This window comes from Aptenodytes patagonicus, chromosome 6 (assembly GCF_965638725.1).
Source record: "Aptenodytes patagonicus chromosome 6, bAptPat1.pri.cur, whole genome shotgun sequence".
Classification (NCBI taxonomy): Eukaryota; Metazoa; Chordata; class Aves; order Sphenisciformes; family Spheniscidae; genus Aptenodytes; species Aptenodytes patagonicus.
In genome coordinates this window covers 57,148,251-57,160,752 of record NC_134954.1, presented here as the reverse complement: position 1 = coordinate 57,160,752, position 12,502 = coordinate 57,148,251, and the positions used below count along the sequence as shown (strand labels likewise).

The 12,502-nt window shown below is 38.5% G+C and overlaps 1 protein-coding gene across 5 annotated transcripts in view; it reads right to left on the bottom strand.

Annotated features, from left to right (window-relative positions):
• Positions 1-12,502, bottom strand: part of RBMS1 (RNA binding motif single stranded interacting protein 1) — a 147,315-nt gene that overhangs the window by 41,575 nt on the left and 93,238 nt on the right. The window lies entirely within an intron of this gene.

The following is a 12,502-nucleotide window of genomic DNA, read 5'->3' as shown; positions in this document are numbered from 1 at the left end:
GAGTAGAAGTCGTCACTGCTGCTGAAAACTTGCAATTTTCCTTGGAAGTTAAATCCCAGTTTCAATTTAAAAAAAAGCAACTCCCTTGGCCTGCATCAGCAGTGGAATCGGAAATGGAGCACAGGTTTCCCAAGTTCCTTACCACAACCTCCTCTGTTTGCTTGCGAACTACATTTGATACAGTGCTGTGAGTATACAAGAGAGAAACGATGCAACATGAGTTTGTTTTCACATGAGAATATAATGTAACTTATTACATTAACAGGTATACCTAAGCACTGTGTGCTAAGAGGTTCTTTATCATTGTACAAGAACCCAAAATGAACTGAAAATTATGAGAAATGTAATCAGCATAAGAAAGTGGAATTTAGGGAAGAATTCAGTTTTGCCAGTTCACCTGCTAAATATAACGTGAACAGAGTGAGTATCATTTCAAAAAGGTATTATTTCAAAAGACAACTAACTCAAGTTCTGCAGTGGCTGTATTAGTCTTAAAAGTTCTTCAAAATATATAAGAAGTCTAATAAACAAACTTAAGCTTAGTTAGTTAAGAGTACTCAAATAACTGTTCACTTGCAAAGTGATAGTTATTCAAGGATGAAGCCTATTTACAAAGTACCTTCCCCCTAAAGAACATTTAAATACATGTTTCAGTGTAGTTATGACTCTTTGTGACCAGTTTCAAGCACCTTCTGTTTATTCAATGAGTTATTGTGTGGCATCAAATAGTTGCAAGGGGGTAAACCTGGGAGACTAGCCACTAGGTGTTGTCTTATTTATCGTACCTGAAATTGTGAGCATCTACACTGATATAAAATAGAACTATCCATCTACAGCCTAAAAATGTACAAGTGTCAATGAAAATCAGTGCATAGCTAAATATGTTATGCTAGAAGCTGTAATAAAGCAATAGAAATTGTGCCTAATAGTTGGAGCAGGTACTTCCTTATTAGTGTCACTTATTTTCCAAATATGTCATTCCATTTAGAAAGCTCTACACCTCAGAGTCAAAACTTCTGAAACTTTCTCCAGAATTTTTCAGAGCACAGAGTAAACGTACGTGTTATAAATGAGAGGGGCAAACTGTTCGGGGACAGTGCTCTTCAAGATCCGCTGAACTCGTGTCCCAAGTCGCGTGCACCCAGCATTGTATTTGATAGCCAGCACCCTCCATAGTCTATCAGCTTCCCTAAGCTTCTTAAAGTGAAGAGCTACATAACCTTTTGTGGGGAAAAAATCCCTGAAGGATGACCTTGTCCCTGCTGCTGTTTCAGTTCTTGAAAGTGTAGGATGTGGTGGTGGTGAAAAACTAGAGCACTGGGTATCTATGTAAACAAAGTAACTGCAACCCTCAGCCAGTTTGGTCACGGAGGGGAGTCAGGGGCTGGCTACGGACTGCGCTGGCCCACAGATGCTGACGCACACCAGCCCATAAACATGTGTCTGCATGTCTGTTCTTTACAGCTACTTCATGGACCATTTTCCAATGTGCAAGACCGCTAGTGATTTAATTCACTGTCCTAGATAGCACGGCTCCTGCAAAGAACCAGCTGCCATGGAAGACTGCCAAGAAGTTTCAGCAGCGTGAGTCTAGGAACGATTCTGAGAACCAGTATAACAATAGCAGCTATCACCAGGATTTCTCCTACGATTTTCCCTGTGAATACTCCTCCCAAGTGCTAGCTCTCCGCTCACGCCATGAAGCACAGAAACACAGTTTACCCCACCTCAGCCTGGGCAGAGGGATACATCCCCTTCCTTACTCTCACCATGTGGTCTGATATCAGGGGAAATTACTCCTTGCAGTTCCTCATAAGTGCTTCCTTCAAATGATGACCATCATGAAAACCTACTTCCTTCTTCCTCAGTTCTGCAGTCCTAATACTGCTGTTAACACAGGCTCCTGTGTTCAACTGCTCATTTGTTAGGTGCAACTGCAATCAAGACCCACCAGAAATCAATGAGCTATAAAACACAAAGTCATGGTGCAAACTAATATGTATTGCCTGCTTACAAAAAGAAAGATAGCAAGCAAGAGAAAACTTATATTCCGAAGATGTCTATGATGTTAGGTCTTGCCTGAAGATCATCATTCCTCTCAAAGCTCACGCATATCTAGTTGTCTTGGGCACCCTGCTGAGGCTACTCTTCTGCTCCAAAGCCTTACCGCATGCTTGGTGAGACTTGCTACCTAAGGCAGAGCACACCTCTCATGGTTGGCAGAATCACTTCTACAACGATTGGCGATTGCTCATTCCCTCTCCTCCGAAGCAATTTTTTAAAATATGCTTTAAGTTAAGTGCTAATTTTGAGAAATAACTGCTAATCTGGTTGGTGACAGGCAACTAGGTATTCCTTATTAAGTAGGTTATTTTTCTCCCCCAAAAAAATCAAATGAATGTTCAGCAGCAATAGAGAGTTTTGTGGGATTTGTTTTTTTGTTGTTGTTGTGGTTTTGTTTTTGGGGGTTTTTTTGAGTGCTATTAACACATTCTCTCTTTAGTCTGAATTATCTTTGGAGATGGAAAGATGTTTTCAGCTTTGCATCTCTTTTCTATACAGCACTTGTACCAATGTCAACTAACGTATTAAGGAAGAGAGGGCTTGGGTAAGAGGCAGGTAAATAATTGCCAGGGTGCATTAGTTATGGGATTAAAAGGGGTATGTTCAGTAACAGTCTGTGTACCAGTATACAAGCTATCGCTATAGTACAGAACATCAATACAAATGTATATTTGGATATGAGATAAAGAAGAAACTTGTTCAGAAGCCAAGTTAGGAAGATAAGCAGTACTGCTACTTAATAGGATAATGCTTACTGCTGCCCATTACACACTCTTTGTGCAGAAATGAAAGGGTAACCCCACCTACTCGACTGCCCTAAGAAGATCTACTGCCCAACAACGTCAATGTCAAAACATAGCACTACACGTTTGTCTTAGATACTTTTGAAGTGGAAGGCTTGAAGCAAAGCATTAACATATACTTTTTAAAAATCACATTGTTCAGCAACACGGTCAAACCCAGCACAAATAATCACACTGAGAGATTTATTACAAATAGCTAGGAATACTTCTGACATTTAAAACATCTCTGAAGCTTAATTTTGGTGACCTCCGTGATGATGAAAGAAAAGGGTCCTTAGAAAACTAAGTACACGGATCAAACCAGTGTTTATTTTTCTCCCTTTGTACATCTGCTAGTGTAACGAACATACTTGCAAACATGAGGGCGATAAGATGCCATCATGAGCATGACAAAGAACGGGGAATGAAGTAGCTTGACGTCTTTGCCACAAGTGCTATTTTGAGTGTTGAAAGAACTTATCTGTGTGTACATTAGGGGAGGTACAATAAGAACAGGCAGTGAGAGGCTTGATAGGGGTTGTCTGGAATGAATTGTTCAAATCTTTGCCCACAATAGCTTAACGTAATATACCTCATACCACCAAGCTCACAGTGCTTCCCTTTGCAGTACTTTCAAATTGTCTTCCAGCTTGTGCCATGAAGGGTTTCTCTATCACCTGATGTTGACTCAGACACTTCACATGCCAGAAGGATCTCTGCTACCATGAAAGTCCTTGCCTATTAGAGCTGCTTTGGTCCTCCATCCTGAACTGTCCAGAACTTTGTGTTGAAGATGAGCAGTGCTCTCTCTTTGCCTAAGTCCAGTCCAGCTGTAAAAAGAGCATTCCTAGAGATCCTGCTGTTATCCCTTGCATTACTGTAGTGCTGTCAGAAGTCCTCTGCTATGCAGAAACAATGCTGCATATCTTCTGTGTGTATTCTAGATTAATTTTTACATCTTAGCATCTTATCACTGCCCTTCAATGCTCTTTATTTCTAAGAGCCAGAATCAAGTGGTAAAACCAGGCATGGATTTCATAACACGTAAGTGGCTCTGAGTACACAAACTCACTATCAGGTGGAATTGTGAAAGGAAAGAGAACCTGGCTGAACACAAAAATTTCGGTCGGGAGCCAATATTCTCACCAGGTGACCAAAAGACAAGAGAGAGCACAACAAGCAGGGGGGTCATGTGGGAAAGCAGATCAGTTAATCCTAAAATACATTGCAGTTGCTGAATGGATCCACATCAAAATAAACCTTACTTTAGACTAGGGTAAATAACCAGAACAAAATGGATAAAGCAAATACTTCCAAAGCAATTCCTGTATATTAATTGTAACACTAAACAGAACATACAGGTGGGGATGCTTAGTCTGTAAATCAGCTTTTTAAAAAACAAAACAAAAAAACTTTCTTATTCAAACATGGTCTTATTCAGTGCACAACATGGTCAGCAGGCACCTTGCATGTGCTCTAAATGCAGTAAATTCCTGCTTGAAAGGGAATAATATTATCCTTCAGTGTGACCTTAAATAAATGCACGTAACAGACTTCTGCAAATCAGTGACGTGCAACTTTTAAGACAGCATCCTCGCCTCCCCAAACAGAGTATTCTACTTTGAACAGTACAATTCAAAACATTTACGTGAAACTAATGGTCTCAATAGCCAAGTCCCCACCACAGTCTCTCCCACTTGTAGAATATGTGGAAGCCTAACCCATTCATCTCGACTGAGCCCTGAAGAGGAAGCACCTGAGCAGTCCATGGGAAGGCCTCACCTATGCTGCAGTTCTCAGCTCCTCTATGCCACCTGGTGCAAAAGGAGCAAAGAAAATTCCCTATAACTGAGGAAAAGAGTCAAGGGAGATGTCAGCAAGAGCTGCCTTGGTACAGTTGGCTCCCATACCTCACTGCTCTTCCAGTGTTCATGGCATTTCTGAGCCAACAGCACAGCCAAGGGAACATAATCAGCCCCAGCAATCTTTTCTGCCGGATCCAGAAAACACCTCTGAGCAGTACAAAAGGTTTTATCTGGCTCCCATACCTCCCTCTCTGCTGCATCTTGGGAAAGTGGTGTACTGAACCTTAAGCTCTTGCTCCCTTTTAAGCTTAGATAAACACAGGGAGTTTTCATTTCTCCATGTATCAAATTTTTAATTTCCCAGTAAGGGGAATTTCAGAAAATAATTGTCAATACAATACTGCTAGTCCTTGTGATAGCCTACTCTAATCCTGCTATTTAATTACGATAAATGTTCTCTTACAAAAACCTGATAAAGAAATTTATTCAATCCAGCAGAATACTGAGTTTGGAGAACAGAATCAAACCATATGGTTTCCATTTTTAAATTCTTCTTCACCACATCTATGCCCTAGTGTAGAAGGAGACACTGCTGAGAACATTTTGTCCATATTTTGTTTTCTGTTGTTGGAAGACACACTGTTCTTTGAGAAACTCTTTGGAATCACTCACTTGCTTTTATGGCCATCATGAACCTCAAGATTTGCTACCGGAACAGAATGAGTACCTACCACCAAAAGCTGGACCAATCATTTTTAGTGCATAATTAAACATTACATAAAAAGCTGCAGTTATATTTTTCTTATTTTTATTTGCACAGTTAACAGCTATGCATAATCTAGCTTAGTACAAGTTGTGTTTTGAAATTGTTATAGATTTGGCTAATTTGCTAGGTTCAGCAAAATCTCCTATACTAGCTTCAGATATTCAAGCACTGGGTTAATCAACTCAGACAGATGTGCCCTGTTTCAGGCATTGGATCATATTTTTCACCATGTGCAAAATAGGACTTCCTTATGAACCTAAATTAAAGTTAGAGCACTGCTTTGATGACATTCTGTCAAATGGGCATGTGGTTTTGACACAAAGCTAGTTCCTTTCTTATTAATTGTCCCTTTGACTCTCTGGTACTTCAGAGAGAAAGATGGTATTTTCAAAATACCCAAATATCCAAGTAGTCCTCATTGTCTTTTTTTATTATTTTACTTGGGAGATAAATGATACCTCCAAATAAATTAAAATTTATTATTATGGAAGCCAACTACTGTTTTAATTGTCTTTACAAAATGACTAAAATTACGTTTTGTTCATTAATGTAAAGACTATTTCTGATGAGTTAGGATCTGTGTACTAAAAAAAAAACCAAACCCAAACCAAAAAAAAACCCCCAATCCCACAGATCTTTGGCTTTACTGACAATTCAATAGTCTTACGTGCTGCTGTAAATTCTTCAGAAGATCAAGAAAGCCTTCTTCACAACCCCTCTACCTTTACTTCATTTAAGTTTTGCATATTTGTGTTTTCAATAAGAATCAGTGGATGAAAGCATCTATCATCATCATTACTGATGCAGTTACCAATACTAGTACGAACTAGTATTACTTTGGTACAAACAATCTTTTCTTCAGTAGGTTACAATTCCAGATTTCACCGAGACGTAATCAAAAGTAGCAAAAACAGATGCAAAATCAGATATACTATCAGCTCTTACAGTTATCTGTCCTTAGAAGAGCAGATGCTCAGCATAACGGACATATATGATTTGGTGAAGTGTGAACAAATGCCTTCTCAGTTTCTTGGACAGTATTAATTTTAACAGATAAAAAGCAGTATTTTATGAATACATATTTGGTTTGTAGCGTACAGGCCCTACACAAACGTAACTACTCTACAGCTAAAAAGAACCAGGAATTGAAAACTAACGAATAGCAAAGTGACACACAGGAAGAAGATTTTGGAGATTATTATTTTTCAGCTACCCATTTTGTTTTTCTTAAGAGTAGTTATTTCCTGGTTTAGCACAGGATGAGCTGTGGGGATAGGGAAGAAATGTTTTTAGAACGAGGAAACATTTGCTTCCTCTTGCTTTGTAGAGATGTTAATAATCTCTATCTATTCCTTAGAAGTTGACTGAAAGTCCAAGGGAAAAGTCCTGTTAGCATCCTACAGCTATTTTTACGACATTTTGCAAACGTTTTTCAATCAGTATGCTCCTTTTTGTGCAGTAAATTGATTATCTTAAAAGCACGACCCACCGTACAATGCCCTTTCATTTAGCACAACTGAGGAAAATTGCTTTTTTTAGTATCTCTGGGTATTTTGAATGTTTAAGACATATTACAGCTGACACTAAAACAGCATTCCTAATGTGGCTTTCTAGTGTGTACTAAACCAACAGATTTCCAACAATTCCCTGCAGAGGTGTTTTCTCTGTCAATCTTAAATCAACAAATGAAGTAATGGCATGTTTATTTAGTTTTACTTTATAAGGTTAAGAATGTTGCAATATGTGAAAAAAGCAGTTATTCTTCAGTACTATAATGACACAATCGTGGAGAAAGGAAAAAAAAAAAAAAATTAAAATCCATGAAGCCTCACCCCCAAAGAGCTTTTGGAGTTGGAGGGGAAGGCTCTTGTATTCTTCCCTGGCAGGCATCGAGAAGAATTCAACTGATGCTACTTTGAGAAAAACACAACAGCAGTAGAATAGAAATCATGAGAGATTTAAAAACCCAAGTATAAAATCTTTACATTAGGGTTTGTTTTGGGGCTTGTTAGTTTAAAAGAAAAAAAGGCAAATTCTGAAGGATGAACCTATAACTTCTATTCTAGGCTTTGACAAGTTTATCGGCATCTGTTGCCTCAGTTGCTCCACTGAGGATGTGAATACAGATATTTGGCAGAATTATGATTAATAATCACCCGCTCTTCAAGGTGAGATTTTTTTTCAAAGCGCTGAATCTTGGCCTATCCCTGCTCAGCTGCAACATGATTTTTGCTACTAAACACATGGTATTTAATTTCCATTTAATTTTTCATAGGCTAGCAAGATAATAATGCTCAACTTGATGGTAGGAGAGACCAAAGCAACAGCTCTAGACACTGAAAAAGGAGAGCACAACAGCAGCAAAAGTGGCAGAGCCAACCTGCCAACCTCTTGCACTGCATAGGAGGTCATCTTTCACATTTCATAGACACCTAAAGATTGTCATAATCCAAATGATTCTTATGAAAGCCAGGATGCTAAATTTGTTGATTACATATCTGTTTTAACTGTAAAGACACAAGATGTCACATGCTGTGAAGAAAAATGGAATTTCAACCAACAAACTGAGAAAAATGATCCCATTCAGCGCTTCGTGCAGCCACTGCCCCTGCAGTAACCCAACCTAACTTCTGACAAGCCAAGGTGATTTAGCATAATCTCTGAACCATCTGTTCAGCTATCTATCAGTCCAGTAGCCTTGTTACTTTACAGTTTATAGGTTAAGCAGGATAAATCACCTATCAGAAACACAAACGGATTTGCCTCTTTGACACACTTTGAAGTGCAAGTATTGTCTAAGTAACCATAGCTTGCTTTCTCCTAAACTGAAGAAAAAGAAAATAAAAGTCACAGTAAAGCATTAACCATTCTGTTCTTTCAGAAAAGGAAATTGTTTATCATCTTTACAGTTTATGAAATCAAAAGTTCAGCAGAGCTAAGTAAATACTTCATAACTTATTTTTGTCTACACTTTTAGATTTTTCTATTTACCCATTTGAAAACTCATATGCAAAGTATTTTAAAAGGTGTGAACTACGTAGAGTTACGTTACGTTTTCAAACATCTATTAGCAGGGACACAAATGCTGGTTGACATTAAAAGTGTTGTTTCCTGCCAATGTTCTACTGAGTTTGATGACCAACGTTAGTGAAAGACCACTCTGCATTTTTCTTATAATTATGTGGCATTGTTCTTGGAGAAGAATATTTTAGAGTTGGATGAAGTATGAAGTGATGTGCGTAAATTAGATTGAATGGTTCAGAAAGTGATTTGCTACTACACTACTTCTAATGCAGTATATTGTTACTTTTATACTGAAAGCATTATAGAAGGTTTTACCATAAGACACTGAACTGAGGATCATTCATACAAAAATGATTTGTGCAGTTATTCAAATAGTCACAAACAATAAATCTCAGAATTATCATAAATTATCCTAAATCAACTAACATATATTAAGACATTCGCACAAGAAATTATCAGTAAATGCTACAACATTAGGGGAAAAAAAGAAATCAAGACATCTACTTCTCAATTCCTGCCTTACAAAGCAGGCTGCACTTTCTAATCAATATCATTCAGCATCCAGTTTAGCAGAGCAAACTATGGAGAATCCTTACGTTACAAAAAGACATCATTAATTAAAAAGATATTTGGAATTCTTGGCTAACCCACTTTTTAGTACTACAATCATTCTTACTCAAAAAAACATAGGACAATCTACATTTTCTGCAGGAATTTGCCTGTGCATCTACTGACAAGGCTATTCAGGTATACGGGAAGGGGTTACAGTTTCCTACAGCTACAAGATGGAAGAACAAAGCCATGTTATTTTAAGAAAGCAAATGGTCTCACGCTGTTATTCTCTTACCCTAACACTACAGAATGAACACAAATTATGCCCGGGTTAAGAGGCATTTTACACACAACTGAAAGCAAAAACTGAAGCAATACTCTTTGAAAATAAATTATCATAGTTCCTGTGGCTCCCAGAAAGAATATAAAAAAATATGAGAGCAGAGTTTCACATAGCCATGAAAGACACCGGGTTTTTCTGCAAATCATAAATCATTTGCAAGCAAAATAATAAAGTTCTGAACAGGTTCAAATTACAAGTCTGGAATATTATTTCTATGGTCTAGTAATTTCTTTTATCCTTTTTTTCATACTGAGAAATGATCACTAATCAAGACAATGACTTGGGAAGATGAGAAATTAAACCAGATGAATGCTAATACGTATATATAAGCCAAGCTCATGGCAGGTCTGCAGACGTGCATGTATTGATTTACCACTGGTAGCTGTTTTAATCTGAAAGTAAGGCAGTATTTCTACATCCAACCATAAATCTTGGCAAGTTTCAGCCTCACCAATTTTGCAGAGCCTACACTAACAGCTTGAAAGAATAAAACTATGAAGACATAAGAGAGCAGTTCTTGTTATTCATAATTTATAACTCCTTTCTCCTCCCCGTGCTAAATGGTACAGATCAGCTTGGGAGCATAAATTAGTCTCTCTACCTGAAGACCTTTTATTTTTCAATTCCTCCTCCTCCATCCAAGGAAGCCAAATTCAGTCATTGTCAGCATACGATGCATTGTCCTTTATTTTGGCTTTTCCTAAGCCTATTTCTTTTTCTTGTGGGAGGGAATTAAGGACAAGGCAAGGGGAAAATAAAATTGTTTATCAGTACTTCCCAATACTTTTTTCCCTTGTTTTAATCAGAACAGTGTAAATCAAAAGGTGTTATTCTGGCTACAGTCCTAGCTAGTGTGAGACTACCTCCTATCTGGATAGATAGACAGACACCTATTAATGCTACAAGCCTGTCTACTTGCAGAAGATTAATCTTTAATTTATTCTTGCCTATTAATTTCACTTCTAGTGAAGGTTGCTAACCAAGTCTTATACCCTCAGTTTAAATAAATGATGCCCTGAGGAATATGTTGGCAAAGTCTTGAAAACCATGAGATTGGAGATTGCCAAAGTACAAGGGCACATTCAGCTGCATCCCATTTCCTAAGCCCTGACCCATCTGTCAACTCTGAACTACAAAAAAGTCTCACATATTGTGTAAATTACATATATACATATACATAAAAATACATACATATATATGTACACACACACACACACACAATGCTTTTTCTTGCATGTACCTTGTACGGAAGATGCTTGGTCACTGGAATAATGCCTGTCATGGGTAACTTTTTAAAAATATGTCAGTGTATTTTGTATGTTTTCCTTCTGTTTTTGTAATACTAAGACAACACTAAGCCAACAGGATGAATCCAAGACCTGGCCTGCTGGGTTAAAATACCTCCTATGCAAAAATACCTATTTGTTCTTAACTGTATCTTGCACTAATTTAACACCCCATCTTGGAAAGTGCTGACTGCCCCTCTTGTGTCTGGAGGGCAGAAGAGGAAAAAACCCAATACATTCAAACACCTTCCAGTCTCTCTGAACTGCACTTTAACAGTGGTTCTTTTATGAAATACTCATAGTAACATCCTGCTTTCAATAGCTATTCTATACTGGAATTAACACCTAATTATGAAGAAACTGTAAAATTAATATTAGAGTCTGATCTCCTTTAATTTCTGGTAACTTAATGTCAATCATACTAGAACAGCACTAAATGGACAAATTATTCAAAACCACTGCTCACCGCTCCAGAGGCCTTGCCCCCTTAATAGCACGGCATGTAGACTTGATCCCTATTTGAATCCGCTTCTCTAGTCTCAAGTCCTAGCTGTGCTGAATAGCAAATGTCTCCATTTCAACAGGGAAAATGGTTGTACTAAAGTAGTTCTCTCCAGGGGTCAAAATACTTCAGAAGGGCATTTAAGTGGCTGTATGTTACTGAGCAGAAACATCAGCTCACATATTATTGATTATAACTGCATGGCTCTGTTGAAAAGATGTCTGCAGTAGTATTAAGTGCTGAGATAGGGACAGAGGAGTGTTATGCATTAAAAAAAAATACTATCCATCTGTTGCCAAATTTTAGATACATGAGCAATCACAAGCTGTAACACAAAAATCTAAAGTGCAACCTTTGTGGCTGATGCGTCAGGGTCATATTCAGTGACACCTCCTCAGTTTCACGCTGCTTAAGATAGACAGTCTTTTGAATATTGATTGAAGCAAGCAGGAGGCAGAGTTTGATTTCTGCAGTTTTGCAAAGAGAATGTAATAGATACTTACCTGGAAATTTGCCTTTGGTAGCTTAAATATATAATTTTCTTTAAAAACACTATTAACCTGTTCTGATCCCATCACTATAGCAGCTAGCCAAGTACAACTGAAGTCTTCTGGAACCACTGCACATTCAGTCTACTCTTAGCCCCGAGCTGCAGACAGACCTGCAGTCACAGCACACTGCCCACTACCAGACTGTCATGTAGAACATACCCAAGCTGGCTGAAACTAATGTGATTGCCCAGACCCTCATTTCCAGTGTTTTGGGGTTTTTTTGTATAATGACTATGTCAGATGTCACCATGGAAGGATAAATTCAGTGTCCCAGAATGCACTCTGGCTGGTGACATCAGGAAGCACTTGGATCAATGGGCTTCACAGTGAAGAACACAGACAAGGGAGGTTAATCCTGGCCTAGCAGGGAAAACCCAACCCATGAGCACCTGTGCAAAGGGGTGACTCAAGACTGGGTCAACTAGGCTCAAAGAAAATGGGGATCCTCCAGTTGGCTGTACCAACTGCAAGCCTGGATGGCATCTACATTAAACAGGCATGGATTCAAAGTTTCTCAAAAGGAGCAGCCATGGCAGTTTCACGAACCCAGAGCACCAGCAGCCACAGAAGGGCTGTTCAAAAAACACATTCTGATACAATGCCGAGAAAAATCAACCAACCACCGCATGACAGCAAAGCTGCCAGGCAAGCCCAAAAATTAGTGAAGTTAGTCTGTATCACAACCACCTTTCTTGAACAGATTCGACAACATATGCCAACAAGGGAGCATTGTATGACACGGTCACAGTGTTTCTGGGCTCTACAGACCTTTTTTTATTATTGAGAGCCTGAGATGACTATTTCTTTGCCTGCAAGAGGGCAGCAGA